This window comes from Oryctolagus cuniculus, chromosome 6, assembly GCF_051225735.1.
Source record: "Oryctolagus cuniculus isolate XC-2025 breed Fujian yellow rabbit chromosome 6, ASM5122573v1, whole genome shotgun sequence".
NCBI classification, from domain to species: domain Eukaryota; kingdom Metazoa; phylum Chordata; class Mammalia; order Lagomorpha; family Leporidae; genus Oryctolagus; species Oryctolagus cuniculus.
The window spans coordinates 10,283,572-10,299,496 of NC_142872.1; the positions used below are offsets into that span (position 1 = coordinate 10,283,572).

The window sequence follows — 15,925 nt, forward strand, 5'->3', positions numbered from 1 at the left end:
TTCAGGCAGAACATACTAGGTTTCCATAGAGTACTGTTGTCTCAGTGAATGTATGGATGGTGTGTAAAATAAATATAAGTGAGTTCTGACTGTATTCATTCACTCACTCTGCTTGTTGCTGAGGAGCCCACCATTCAGTCGTGACAACGTAAACAGATAACTACAGGAAGGAGTCCCAGATGTCATGCTAGACGTGTGCCCAGGGCTGTGGTGGAGCAGAGGAGCAATTTTAAAACTGTTTATTTTAAATAGAGGGGACAGGGAATTGCACAGTACCTACTGCGGCTGGAATGAAGAGCTAACACTATTTCCCGGAACAACTAACCTGGTTGTGTTGATCTTTGTACCTCTGATGCCTGCTATAAGCAGTTTAGTTTGGGAGGCATGACCTCTGGTCATGAGGTAGAAAGAGGACAGATGGGCAATACTGACCCATGAGCCAGCTGAAATGTTGACTCAATGCATAGGGTAAAGAAAGTTTAGGCACGTAAAAGAGTAAAGAGTACGAAAGTCAGCTGGTAATATAAGGAAAAAGCAAATAAACACTCTGAAAAGGACTTCAAGAAAGTATAGAGGCCTATTAAAGGGTCCTGCAACAGTTCTAGGCTTGAGTTCCTCTTGTGGCACTATTTTCCTGATTGTTAATTACCTTCTTAACAGAGTCAGCCTGAATGATTTTCTGTTTTTCGCAACTCAAAAAGCTTAATGAAAAAACTAAGTCCTCCAACGTGCATTCTTTCTGTTTCTGTTAAGTATGACCCTTCCTTCTTTGTGCCAGTTTCAATTTTATATCTCCAGGGGAGGTTGCCTTTCCTCTCTACAGCCATCTGTTAAGCTGACATTTTGGGCCTGAACAAAGTGCCAGACCGGGCACTCGAGACACAGAGATGGCTCATGGTTGGTTCTTGACTTCAAAGTTGGAAATAACCTACATGTCCAAAAGTACAAATATAGTTGAAGTAACTGTGATAAGCCTGAAAAAGAAATGACTTTACAGTCTTTAAAATCCTCTAGTGAAAACTTCTACTTACATGGAAAATTCATCCAATCTAATGGCAAATGAAAGAAGCACATTAAAATAATTTTAGAGTCTACAAGAATCATTATAGTATGTCAGACCAGATTCAAGAACTGACTCAGACGTTTTCTGAATGTATGACCTTCAGCTAGCTACTAAGTCCCTCTGAGCCTCAGTTTCCTCAGCTATAAAATGGGGATAATAACAGTACCTACCTCCATAGGGGCCTGGGCTTGATTAAATGAGGCAACACCTGCAAAGCAGTTGGTGTCACGACAGCTTGTAGTAAACGGTCAATAAATGCTACCCATTATTAGAATGCTGTGGTATCCTGGCACTGATTCAAGCCCCAGCCGCTCCACTTCCAATCCAGCTCCCTGCTAATGGACCTGGGAAAGTGACAGAAAATGGCCCGAGGCTTTGGGCCCCACCCACCTATGTGGGAGATACAGAAGAAGTTCCAGGCTCCTGGCTTCTGACCAGCCCAGCGGGCATTTGGAAGTAAACCAGCGAGTAGATGGAAGATCTTTGTCTCTCCCTTTCTCTCTAACTCTGCCTTTCAAATAAATATATAATTCTTTATATATGCATATACATTAAGTGCATGCATGGAAACTGTGAATAGTGATGCTATACCTGAGTGATATGACTACAGGTGACTTTTATTTTCTTCCTTATACTTTTATATATTTTCTATAATTTCTACAATGGCAATGTTTTGTCTTTGCAATAAGAAAAAGTTATTTGAAGCATTTGTTACAAACAATTCTTAAAAGTTAAATATTTCCAGTGTGTTTTTTTAAAAAATCAATCATTCCACATTTTTAGGAAAAGTTAGAACTGTATTTTATTGCAGCTTAAATTATTCTGCTGCTTAAACTACACACTCAGAGCAGGCATCTGGCTTCGCAGCTGCTATGCTCCCATCTCACGCTGCAGTCCTTGGGGTCTGCTGCCACCTCTGGCTCTCGACTCCGCTTCCTGTTAATGTTCCTAGGAAGCAGCAATGACGACACAAGTACTTGAGTTCCTGTCACCCACACAGATGGAGTGAGCCAGAGGCCGGCAGCTGGCTCGTTCACACACTCTCTCTCTCCCTCTGCCTATTAAATAAACAATAAAATTTTAAAATTTAAAAAGAGTTATTATGGGGCCAGCACTGTGGCGCAGCAGGTTAACACCCTGGCCTGAAGCACCAGCATCCCATATAGGTGCCAGTTCGAGACCTGGCTGCTCCACTTCCGATACAGCTCTCTGCTATGGCCTGGGAAAGCAGGAGAAGATGGCCCAAGTCTTTGAGCCCCTGCACCCACGTGGGAGACGCCGAAGAAGCTCCTGGCTCCTGGCTTCAGATCGGCGCAGCGCCGGCCGTTGCAGCCAATTGGGGAGTGAACCATCAGATGGAAGACCTCTCTCTCTCTCTTTATCTCTCTCTCTCCCTCTTCTTCCCTCCCTCCCTCCCTCTCCTCTCTCTGTGTAACTCTGATTTTCAAATAAATTTTTAAAAAAGAGTTATGATGGAACTTAAAAAATTGAAAATACATGCTTAAATAGTTCAGTCGTATTTCACAATTTTTTTTTTTTTTTGGACAGGCAGAGTTAGACAGAGAGAGAGAGATAGAGAGAAAGGTCTTCCTTTTCCGTTGCTTCACCCCCCCCCCCCAAATGGCTGCTACAGCTGGAGCGCTTCTTCCCCAGCACGCTGCGCTTATCCAAAGCCAGGAGCCAGGTACTTCTCCTGGTCTCCCATGGGGTGCAGGGCCCAAGCACTTGGGCCATCCTCCACTGCACTCCCTGGCCACAGCAGAGAGCTGGACTGGAAGAGGGGCAACCGGGACAGAATCTGGCACCTCGACTGGGACCAGCACCCGGGGTGCCGATGCCACAGGCAGAGGATTAGCCTGTTGAGCCATGGCGCTTGCCCCTATTTCACTATTTTATGAGTACTAGAACATCATGAATGATGCAGAACTAGTATGTTTATTAGAAAATAAGATATACCAACATTTGCTTAGATACAAACTCCTGCTTTAAATTAGTAGTTTATATTCAAATTTGCTAAGATCAGGGGTTGTGTGTGTGCTCAAGTCAAGATTTCTTACCAGAGCAATGGAATTTAGGATAAAATAAAATTAGTGTTGAGAATACTGTGGGCAGAGATGGGAGAAAAGTATTGCTGGTTCTTTAGGCAGATGAAATTACCTACACCAGCACTAGCACAGAAGAACCACATTCTGCATATTCAAAGTAGAATCATGGGGGCCAGCGTCATGGCTAGCAGGTTAAGTCACCACCTGCAACGTCAGCATCCCAAATAGGTACCAGTTCATGTCCCAGCTGCTCTACTTCCAATGCCACTCCCTGTTAATGTTCCTGAGAAAGCAGCGAAAGATGGCCCACATCCTGGGGCCCCTGCACCCACGTGGGAGACCTGGAATAAGCTCCTGACTCCTGGCTTCAGACTGGCCCAGCCCTGGCTGTTGCAGTCATTTGTGAAGTGAATCAGTGGATGGAAGATCTCTCTCTCTCTCTCTACTCTCTCTCTCTCACTCACTCTCTCTCTGTAACTCTGCCTTTCAAATAAATATTTCTTAGAAGTTGAATTATGGACACAGAAATAAAAAGATCAACCTCAGAAAACGTGAAATATCTAAGATATTTGTGAATCTTTTCACTCATTTAAATAAAATTTACTAAATATGAATTTCAAATTCATTGACATTTCCTATTACTATGATGTGATATAGGAAGTTTCCTTAAGATACATGCTTTTTAAAAATAAAGAACTACTAAGTGCTATTTTTCAGTAGGAAAAATGTTACAGGAAATGAATATACAAAAATAGGAAGCAGAAAGTAGAGGTGGTTAGCAATGCTTTTAATTTTGCTCCTTCCTTCCTTACAACATAGACAAAAACACCTGCAGAGGGTTTCAAATACTGTGCATGTATTCATCATTCCCAAATTTACAACTCCTGAAAAACGTCTTGTCACTGCCTCCTGTCTCTTCCTGTCTGTTCTTTAGATCTCGGTTTAAATGTCAATTCCCAGAGAATCCCTTTCCTGAGATCCAAGACTAAGTCACTACTAAGAGAGGGGCTTTCACTCTTTTTGACTCTGACCTCATAGTAAGAAGTGTGTTTCACTGGATGGGCATTTGGCTCAGTGGTTAAGTCCATCACTTGGGCCACCCACATCTCATATGTGAGATCATAGTTCAAGAACCAGCTACTCTGCTTCCTATACAGTTTCCTGATAATATGTATCGTGGAAGGCAGCAAGTAGTGGTTCACGTACTTAGATTCCGGTTACATGTGGAAGACCTGGGTGGAATTCCAGGCGTCTGTCTTTGGCCAGACCCAGCTTGGTTCTTGCAGATATTTAGGAAGCAGATGAATGGTTAGAAGGTCTCTCTTTGTCTCTGCTTCTCACACTCTCTACCTTTCAAAAAAAAAAAAAAAAGCAATTTAAAAAAATATGTTTCATATCATGACCTGGTGCACATATACTTGTAAATATTCATTCTCAAATAAATAATTATTATAAGACACTAGGGACACAAAGTGAATAAAACAGATAGAAATTCCTGACCTAAGGAGGACCACATCATGATGACCCTGTTTCTTCTTCGCCTTTTAAAACCTTTCTCATTCTGGTGGCCAGTAATCCTATCAAAATACAGATCATGTTGATCTACTCTGCACATTCCAGCAGTGTGCCATCTCAGTCTCAGAAAAAACGTGATCTGACCCCCACTGCTATCTGACCTTTCCTCTCTGCTCACCACTCCTCCCACTCACTCCCCATCACTCACATGGGCCTGGGTTTCTTCAGCTCCAACAGGCCATGTGCACTCCTGGTCTTTGCACTGGCTGTTCCCTCTGCCTCGAAGTCTCCTCCTCAAATGTCCATACGGCTCGCTCTCTCCATTTCTGGGGATCATGAACCAAAAGGCCTTCCCATGGAAGTGGCCCTTTATTACTCCTTGCCTTTTGTTTTTCAGTCCTTTGTCATCTTCTAGTATATTCTATATTTTACTAATTTATCTTATTTATTATTTACCTTTCCTCTAGAAATCACACTCCCTAAGAACCTGAATTTTCATCTGTTTATTCACTGATACTATAAACTGAAATAAAAGTTTCACAAAAGAATTCTTATGATGTGCGATTTACTTGGACACTTTCTGTTACTTCTTTTGTTAAAAATCACTAGATTCATTTTATAACCCAATCATGGATACTGATCCACAGTTTATATTACACTGCTTTTTAATGTATGACTTCATGTAGCTTGTACATTTGCTTCATGGTACATCATGTGGGTATGTGAGATTATTTGTTTATTCCCTTCTGCACTGTGAGTCCCATGAGGGGATGAGGAGTCAGGGTGGCCTTACTCACTGCTGTGTTTCCAGGACCTGGTGTAGAACTATAACAAATACAAGTCATGTGCAAGCAGAAGTTGAAGGGAGTAGGAACTGTAAGCAGAAGTTAGCCGCCAGACAGATAAAAAACAGGAACACAGAGGGAAGTAGAAACTATGACCCGGAGAGAAAGAGCTGTATTCCAGTTCTAATTGCACAGATTTCTTTAACCCCTTGATTGTAAGGAAAATTTTTGATTTTTGGAACTAATGTTACATAGATAGCACATGAATTAAACATTTGATCAGTCAGAGCAAAAAATCCAAATACTTCAGTCAGTAGATACTAGGAAGATGTTGCTGGCCAAGTGGAGGAATTAACTTTATAGTCCAGAACTGAGGGAGCGTGAAGGGACTGTGTGCTTTGGTCAAGACTCGCGTCCCTGCATCATCCCGCCAGCTTCCTTTGCTGTGCACACATCGCTTTGTCACTCACAGAGAGCTTCTCCTACCCCATTACCTAACGGGGGAAGGACAGTCTAGAATATATTAGGAAGATGCTTTCAAAGCGAGTAAAACTCACAGGAGTGATCTCTCTCTGGGTGAAATGGGATGGAATCCCACTCAGGGAATGCAGCAATTCAGGATTGGTCAATGTAAATATTCAGTCTCGCTCTTTTCCGTCTTAGCACACTTTATTGCTCCCAGCCTCATTTTGTTTAAAAATCATGAGATCTGGCAGGCGCCGCAGCTCACTTGGCTAATCCTCCACCTGCGGCGCCAGCACCTGGGTTCTAGTCCCAGTTGGGCTCCAGATTCTGTCCCAGTTGCTCCTCCAGTCCAGCTCTCTGCTGTGGCCCGGGAGTGCAGTGGAGGATGGCCCAAGTCCTTGGGCCCTGCACCAGCATGGGAGACCAGCAGAAGCACCTGGCTCCTTGCTTTGGATCAGCTCAGCGCGCTGGGGACGAAGCGCTCCAGCTGTAGCTGCCATTTGGGGGATGAACCAATGGAAAAGGAAGACCTTTCTCTCTGTCTCTCTGTCTCTCTGTCTCTCTCTCTCTCTCACTGTCTAACTCTGCCTGTCAAAAAAAAAAAAAAAAAATCATGAGATCTGAGATTCAGGTTTGACTAGTTTGATGATTCAGTCTAACTCGAACTAGACTCTACATTGGAGACTGGAGACAAAACCAACTCCAGGCAGAAAATAAAGTGTGCGTGCGTCTTGCAGCGTCTTGATTTCTCATAGTGTGATAACACACACACACATACACACACAAGAATTCGGTACTTTATAAATATACAAATTATTTTACATATGCAAATTTCTTAGCAGTGACAGACTTAAAAATGATGCCAAGAAACCTTAAGTTCGGTGCTTCTCATTTACTTGGGCCCCTTCCAAGATTATTATTTTTAAGAGGTTTCTAAAAGTGTATACTGTTCATGCCCCTTAAAATCTGGATCTGCAGATCAGCAGTGCAGTCAGTTGCGTTGGCCAGTTGGGTGGGGCTGGGTTTCAGTGTCTCAGGTTTGACCAGCAGCCCTGGCTTCAATGAGCCTTGGCCACCATGTTGCAAGCTAATGTGCTGCAGCTGTGACATGAACAGAGGAAAAGGAGGAAACCACTTTGCTTCTCTATTTTTGGCCTTTGAAAGGGGTAAATCAGGGTTTATGGGAAAACAGAAAAGGAGATGAAAAACCATGTCTTAGGAAATGACTATGAAAGGAAGTGCCAATAACCCAAGTTCTGAGTTTAAAAAAATACACTTTGTAATCTTTATCTGACTTATAATTCATACAGATCTTTAGTTAGTCCTAGTTGGGGATGCTAGAAATAAACTGGAAATTTGGATGGGGGGGTAGATAAAACTAGATATTCACAGTTTTCAAGATCACAGTTATAAAGGGAACATAGACCAACTTGAAAAATAAAGGGGAATCTGGTGAGAACAAGAAACTATCTCTCATACCTTATATGCCATTAATCATGGGGCAGAAGCAATAATCCCAAAGGGTTTGAGGCCTAGCTAGGAGAATTGCTGGACAGATCACCCCATTCTAAAATGCCTCCAGAATACAATGGGACTGTACCCTAAATTCACCATTTTTAAAAACTGCTTCATATAGTGGAAGATGTCCTGAGCCCTTGGGCCCCTGCACTCACCTGAGAGACCCTGAAGAAGCTTCTGCTCCTGACTTCAGATTGGCCCAGCACCCACCATTGTGGCCATTTAGAGAGTGAACCAGCAGATGGAAGACCTCTTTCTCTGTCTCTGTCTCTGCTTCTCTATAACTCTGCCTTTCAAATAAATAAATAAATCTTAAAAAAAAAAAAACACAGCTTCATATGGTGGAAAATGGATTATAGTGAATTTTTGATTCAGAATTAGAACTAAAAGGACTCTCAGAAATCTTGATCCTCTTTATTTACATAAAACATTTTTAAGGTCATTTGCCTAATGTCATATAGTTGAAAAACTAAGACTAAACCCCAGGACTGATCATTCCTGGCTCAAGGATTTTTGAGTGAAATCCTATTGCCTCTCTGTTGCAGAAAATCTGCATCCCTCTGCATTACTTTTCTTGCCTGAAGTTTATTTTCCAAATTAGAAATCGACTTTACAGGCCATAGGAAAATAAATCTCCTTCTTTTCTTCTAGTAGTATTAAATTTGGCTGGTTGATGTCTTCATAAAATATTTGATTTAGTTATAATAAAAGAATAAAGAGTAACAAACTATAATTACATTTAAAAGAACCAAAAATTACACACACTAGATCATATGTATTTGTCTTTTTCACAAATGTAATCTTTTTGCCATTAACCATTTTTAATTATTATATAGCATACACAATTTGTCTGGTTATGTGAATATAGTTCTAATCATTCTAAAAATGTCTGGGGGTCCAGTGTTGTGGTGCAGTACATGAAGCTGTTGCTTGTGACACTGGCATCCCATATCAAAGCACAGATTCAGTCCTGGTTGCCCTATTTCAGATCTATCCCACCGCTAATCTGCCTGGGAAAGCAATGAAAGATGACCCAAGTGCTTGGGCTCCTGCCAAGTAAGTGGGAGATCAGGATGGAGTTCCAGGCTTCTGCCTTCAGCCTGGCCCAGACCTGGCTGTTGTTACCTTTTGGGGAGTGAAACAGTGGATGGAAGATCTCTTCCCTCTCTGCCTCTCTCTCTCTCTCTCTTTATATCACTCTGCCTTTCAAATCAATCAACAAATAAATCTTTAAAAGAATAAAATATAAGCCATTTAATTATATTTCTATTTTTGTTTGTTTTATTTACATTTTGGCTTCCTTCTTGATTCCCTTTAGGAATGAACTGATATTCTTTTCACATCTAAGCAAACTACAGTTCATCATTTCCCAGACTTTGGTCATTCACATTCATGATTTCTTCAATATCTATGTGCATCTCTTTCAGTGTTAAGATGGTATTTTTTGGCTCATTTTTCCAATGAATATCTAGCTTAGTTTCACCCTAAAATAACACCCATGAAATCAAGGCTTGATGTGCTAATTAAAGTTTTCACATATTAAATATTAATATTTATTAAATAATATATAATAAATGAATAATGATAAATATTTATTAAATAAATAAAAACTCCTAAGTATTAATCTGTTGACTCCCTAAAATCACTGACTGCAATGGTTAATGGAAGGAGAACTGAATTTAGAACCAGGAAAGACAGGCCTCAAAATTCAGTTCTGATGTTTTCCTCCATGAAAATGGCTTTACTACTCTGAGACTGTGTCTCTTAATCTGTAAAATGAAAGAAAATGTTTGTTCTGCCTATATTGGCCATTACTTTGATAACTGTGAAAAACACATAATATAATGACAATAATATTAGTAATAATAACAGGACCATAATATAAAAGCCAACTTTTACTTGCTAGATTTAAATACTTATTAACCTGCAAGACTGCATACTTATTTTGAGGAAGGGGAGGAAGAAGAGAACAGCTGCCCTACTCAGGGATGGAAGCATTCTGTCTGTTAGTGTGCCTGAATCACCCCACTGAGAATCACCCCACCCAGGAGAAGCTGAGTGCTGTGTGTGGGACTCCATCAGTGCATGTAAACTGACTTCAGAGGCAATGTGGAGTCATTAGAAGCCTTGATTTTTCTAGCAATTAAGTTCCTATAAACGTATAGAACAGTGAGTTCCTACACCACTTTCCCACCAGGAGCTAGCAGTGCAATTGCCCAGCTCGCTGGAAGCCTCCTTGAAACATCCCCATTTGAACATCAAAGGGGCTTCTCTGTACACATTCACCCTTCTAACTTGGTGTTAGGTACTTTGAAGAAACACGCCTAGGTTCAGCAGGTGTCATGGGGCTTCATATTAACCTCTGACCACCTCTAGCCTGAACATTAAGGCGCAGGCAAATGTGTCAGGCACTGCTTACACTCTTTCGCTTACATTGAAACATTTAAGGTCGTTCTTGCCATTTGTGAGAACCCTAATATACGGCTATAACTTACAACTGTGTCCTATATCCTAAGAAACATTCAGACTTATTCACATTTTTTATGTTTATTGTATTTATTTATTTGAAAAGCAAAATGGCAGAGAGAGAAAGAGAAAGATATCTTTCATCTGCTGGTTTGCCCCCTCAAGTGCCTGCAATGGCTGAACCTGGGCCACCGTGAAGCGTGGATCCAGGAACTCCACCCAGATCTCACACGCAGGCCAATCCCCTGCAACCTCCCAGGATGCACATTATCAGGAATCTGGAACTGGAGGTCCAGGTGGGTCCAGAACCCACGCACTTTGATATGGGATGTGGTGACTTGAGCAGCAGCTTGACCTGCTATACCACAACGCCTGCCCCTATCCAAATTTTTACTTTAAAAAATTATTCTGCTTCCTCAGGTGAAATCACAGTCACCCGTGATGTTGGAGCATTTGAGTATTTTATATGCAACATCTGGGTTGTTAATTTCTTTAAATAGAAGATGGTATGTAGGTGCTGGCATTCTGGCCATAGCCGGTAGAGTCACCAAGGTGACACCAGCATCCCCTAACGGTGCCAGTTCATGTCCCAGCTGCTCCAGTTCTGATTCAGCTGTTTGCAGAAGATGACCTAAGTGTTTGAGGTCCTGCCACACATTTGGGAAGCCGGATGGCTTCAGCATGGCCCAGCCCTGGCTGTTGCAGCCATCTGGAAAGTGAACCAGCAGATGGAAGATCTCTCTCTCATTCTCTCTCTCTCTCTCTCTGTGTGTGTGTGTGTGTGTGTAACCCTGACTTTCAATAAATAAATCTTTTTAAAAAAATAGACAGCATATATCATTAAAATTATTTTTTAAAGATATATTTATCCTTTTGAAAGGCAGAGTCACGGGGGAACGGGGGGATCTTCCATCTACTGGTTCACTCTCCAAATGGCCTCAATCACCAGGGCTGGGTGAGGCCAAAGCCAGGAGTCAGGAGCTTCCTCTGAATCTCCCTAAATACTTGGGCCATCCTCCACTGCATTGCCAGGTGCACCAGCAGGGAGATGAATCAGAAGTGGAGCGATCAGGAATTGAACTGACACCCATATGGGATGCCAGCTCTGCAGGTCATGGCTTTACACTGCTGCACCAAAATGCTGACTGCTAGAATTATTCTTAATATGTTTAAATTTTTATTTGATTCATAAAATCAGAGTTCTTGCCCTATCTTAGTGATCTTTTAAATTCTAGTATACTACATCCATAGAAATTAAATTGAACTCATACTAATCTCTTGATTATTATAATATTAAATGTATAATGTAATATTATAATAATATTAAATGTAGAAAAATAGTCATTTGGACTATCTGATAGTCTGGAAGAAAAGTAAGAGTTTATTATAATTGTCAATTATCCTATGCAAGAAATTAGAATATATACATTGTGTGTGTATGTGTTGTGTGTGTGTATTATGTATGCATTTCAGTTCTCAACTATACCCAGATGAGCTTGGAGCATCTGTGGTGTCATAAATAAAAAAACACTAAAACAGACCAATCAAAAAACAAAAACCAGCAATACAAGTGAGTCACAGTGAAGCCTACTGAAAGGTCTTCCAGTGGCAGTCACTGAAATAATTTAAGTACAAAATGAGGTAGTATAAATAACTATGGTGGAAGAGACAAATCTTTCATCCAAAAGGTCAATAACTTATTTAGGCACTTTATTTAATTCAGAAAGCTCTGTGGTTCTTGCCTATCATAAATCATTATTGTGAATTCTATTATATTTCTAATATACAAAAGCTATAGGATTTATAGCAAATTAAAGGTGGGGGAAGTTAACTGTAAATGTAGTCTAATGAAAGTGACCTCCTTTTAAGGAGTCCAGTTTTGGAAGGAAGGGAAGAAACAACTTTTCAGTGGAGAAACCTGTCAGGCATCCTATCAGCCAGGTGATCAAGGTCAGCACGGATGGGGATACATCAGTTCACAAGTGTAGCCTTGGTAGCACATGATGAAAATGCTAGTTTACCTCTGCAATTTCTTCCAAAGAATGCCATTCTTTCATTCAGATCATGAGAAAAAAATATAAACTTCAGTAGAAAGACATGATGGAAACTATTGTACCTCAAAAGTGTCCAAGATGTCAAAAGAAATATCTGAGAAAGCATCATGGCCACGGGGAGTCAAGGACATATCCTGACAAAGTGCAAGGTGGTGCACTTAATGGTGTCCTGGGATAGAAAGGGGTTACCAGGTAAAACGGAGGAATCTGAACAAACCACAGACTTCAGAGACTAATATGTCAATGCTGCTTCATGAATTTTCACAAATATGTCATGCTAATTTAAGATGTTAAACACAGAAGAAACTGAGTATGGGGTAGTTGGGAACTCCATACTGTCTTCTCAATTTTTCTGGAAACCTAAAACTGTTCTAAAAGCCTAGTCTCTTTTCTTTAAGTTTTCCGCTATCCTACAAGAAGTATATTATTCACACATTTCATCATACTTATGGTTTAGTCGAAATAATGTTAGGAAGGAGCTAGTGTTGTGGCACAGCAGGTTAAGTCGCCACTTGCAACACTGGCATCGCCTATCAGAGTGCAATCTGGACTCCAGCTTCTCCGCTTCCAATCCAGCACACTGATAATGAGACTGGGAAAGCAGAGGACGATGGTATCCCCCATGTGGAAGACCCAGCTAGAGCTCTTGCTTGCAGCTTTGGCCTACCCCAGACCTAGATACTACAGCTATTTGGAGAGTGAACCAGAGGGTCAAAGATCTTTCTGTCTGTTCTGTTCTTTCTGCTGCTCTGCTTTTCAAACAAATAAGTAAGTCTTTAAAAAATACTTTTAGGAAGCTAATATTTATTAATATTGTAAAAACTTATTCTGTAAGCAAGCTTAATTCTATTTAATGTAAGTGAAGCAAGCAATATAATAATTTAGCATATGGCAGGCTCTCTGGATACTGTGTGAACTTTTAGAGAAAATTAGGAAAATATTTTTTCATCTAATCCAATATTGAATGCTTCTTTCAACTAATTTTATTGAGCCTAGTGACTGGAAATATACAGAAGCTATGAAGCTTTTTAGTGAGCTATTGAATATGGAAGGGAAACAGGGCTTTTTATCACCCAAAGAACCAGGTTATCAGTTTATAAAGAAAAATTAAATTTTCTCTTTGAAGTTTTATAAAACTACATGTTAAGGGAGGATTAAGATGGCAGAGTAGGCAGGGGGCTTGCTGCTCTAGTCTAGGAGAAGATAGTTCTATTTATTTATTTATTTTTTATTTGACAGGTAGATTTATAGACAGTGAGAAAGAGACAGAGAGAAAGGTCTTCCTTCCATCGGTTCACTCCCCCAATGGCCGCCACAGCCGGTGCTGCGCCATTCTCAAGCCAGGAGCCGGGTGCCTCCCCCTGGTCTCCCACGCAGGCGCAGGGACCCAAGCACCTGGGCCATCCTCCGCCACCCTCCCGGGCCACAGCAGAGAGCTGGACTGTAAGAGGAGCAACCGGGACTAGTACCTGGTACCCCAACAGGGACTAGAACCCAGGGTGCCGGCGCCTCAGGTGGAGGATTAGCCAAGTGAGCCATGGAACCAGCCTAGTCTAGAAGATAGTTTTAAAAAAGGGGAAAGAGTGCAGTCTCAGGGAAGTTAGGGAGAAAATAGCAGAGGAAAATCTACGCAAATTGGAGGGACACAGTGGACCTACGTGGAGAGTGAGGACACTCACGACTCAGGACGCCAGCAGCCTAGAGCCTCTGTACCAGACTGCAGCAGCCCAAGCCACTGCAGAAAAAGCTGCAGGAAGAGCCTAGAGGGAATCTGGTTGGAGCCATGTGGGGAATAGTCTACCTGCCAAACTGGACGAGAAAAACAAAGGGGGAGGGCATGTTTCTCTCTCCCTGATCACCCTGCAACTGTGTTCTGTAACAAGCTGATAGAGAGCAAATACCATTTTGGACATATGTAACAGCTGCATCGGCTCATGTCCATGCCCAGCCATCAGCTGAGCAGAAACTCCTGCTTCTAGTGGGGAGAATAGGTAGGGGGCTGGGTGCTCATGACTGTGGGAGGCGTGTGTGCTGGGACTGTGAAAACACTGAGGCTGTGTGGGAGGACTCAGGGTGTGGCTGGGACTCTCGGCAGTCACTGTGGGAGGCTCCACACGCTCAGGGCTCCCTGGTTACTTGGTGAAGGACACTGCTGGGGAATCAGAGTTTAGACTAAGGACTGCACAGATCATTTGAGTGGTACTTGAGGCAAAGCAGATGAATAATATACCCACGGGTGCTAGCACCCAGGCACTGGTCTCCTTTAAGGAGAGGAGCTCAGCTGAGTCTCTACCAACAGACAAGAACAAACCTCCCATCTGATAAAAGTGAGAGAGAGAGATTTTTACCATGCCAAACCTGGACGTGTCACCTCAGACACGCCCTTCACTTTGGATTGCTGAGCACAGCTCCTTGGCCATACCCATCACATGCCTCTAGGTATTCCCTGAAAGCAGGCACTTCACTAATCCACAAAGACATAGCCCAAAGATAAAAACCACCACATCAAGAAAACAAAGAAATCAATGAGTACCTACACAAATGCCCAATAAAAAAGTACCAATTCAAGAAGAATAAGGAAGATAAAATGATGCCCCCCCAAAACAAAACACTTCAATACTAGATTGTGAAAACAATAAGGTTGAAGAAATGCTAGAAATGGAATTCAAAAAATTGATCATAGGATTATTTAGCAGTAATCAGAAGCAAATGCACAAAATAATGAAATCCATACATGTCATGAAAGAAAATTTCTCAAATGAAATTGAGAGCTTAAAGAGAAATCAAAATGAAAACTTGTAAATGAAGAATTCAATAGAACAAACAAAAATGCAATGGGAAGCCTTAACAACAGAATCGGTAAAGCGGAACAAAGAATATCCAATTTAGAAGACAAAGCACAGGAAATTATACAGTCAGATCAAACCCAAGAAGAAGAAATTAGAAAATTAAAAAACACTATCAGGGCCGGCGCCACGGCTCAATAGGCTAATCCTCCACCTAGCAGCGCCGGCACATCGGGTTCTAGTCCCAGTAGGGGTGCCGGATTCTGTTCCGGTTGCCCCTCTTCCAGGCCAGCTCTCTGCTGTGGCCTGGGAAGGCAGTGGAGGATGGCCCAAGTGCTTGGGCCCTGCACCCGCATGGGAGACCAGGAGAAACACCTGGCTCCTGCCTTCGGATCAGCGCAGTGTGCCGGGCGCAGTGTGCCGGCCGCAGCGCGCCAGCCGTGGCGGCCATTTGGAGGGTGAACCAACAGCAAAAGAAGACCTTTCTCTCTGTCTCTCTCTCTATCCACTCTGCCTGTCAAAAAAAAAAAAAAAAAAAAAAAAACCACTGTCGGTAATCTATAGGCTACTATCAAACAACCCAACATACCGGTTCTAGGAGTTCCTGAAGGCGTGGAAAGAGATAAAGGATTAGAAGGCTTTTTAGTGAAATGATGACAGAGGATTTCCCTAATCTGGAGAAAGAAAGGGACATCGAAGTACAGGAAGCACATGGAACTCCCAATAGACATGACAGAAAAGATCTTCAGCAAGACAGATTGTAATCAAACTCTCCACAGGAAAACTTAAAGAAAAGATTCTAAAATTTGCATGAGAGAAATGCCAGATTACTTACAAAAGATCTCCAAGTAGATTCACAGCACACTTATCATCAGAAGCCCTCAGGCTAGAAAAGAATGGAGATGTATATTCCAAGTCTTAAAAGAAAAGAACGGTCAACCCAGAATACTATACCATGCAAAGCTCTTATTGATGAATGAAAGTGAAATAAAGACCTTTCATGATTAACAGATACTGAAAGAATTTGTCACCACCTGTCCATCCCTGCAAAATATGCTTAACCATGTGCTACCCACAGAAACACAGAAACATTGTCATCACTATGAAAGAAGGTAAAGGGAGGAAAACTCCCAGTAAATGTACAAGGAAATCCATAGTAGAAAATAGGAATATTTATGAAAAAATGGCAGGACAAAGTCATTACTTATCAGTAGTCACCTTGAATTTA

General features: G+C 41.7%; 1 non-coding gene across 4 annotated transcripts in view; it reads right to left on the reverse strand.

The window, feature by feature from the left end:
• Positions 1 to 1,693: 1,693 nt before the first annotated feature.
• LOC108176450 (uncharacterized) overlaps positions 1,694 to 15,925 on the reverse strand; it is a 47,313-nt gene continuing 33,081 nt past the window's right edge. Inside the window, exons 3-4 of one of the 4 annotated variants that reach the window (XR_016235182.1) lie at positions 4,315 to 4,458; positions 1,694 to 2,121 (exon numbers count right to left, since the gene is read on the reverse strand). This is a non-coding gene — a transcript (uncharacterized LOC108176450). Of the gene's footprint in view, positions 2,122 to 3,874; positions 4,459 to 15,925 lie in introns of those variants that run through there. The other 3 variants (XR_016235183.1, XR_011389657.2, XR_016235184.1) reach the window with 3 other exon arrangements.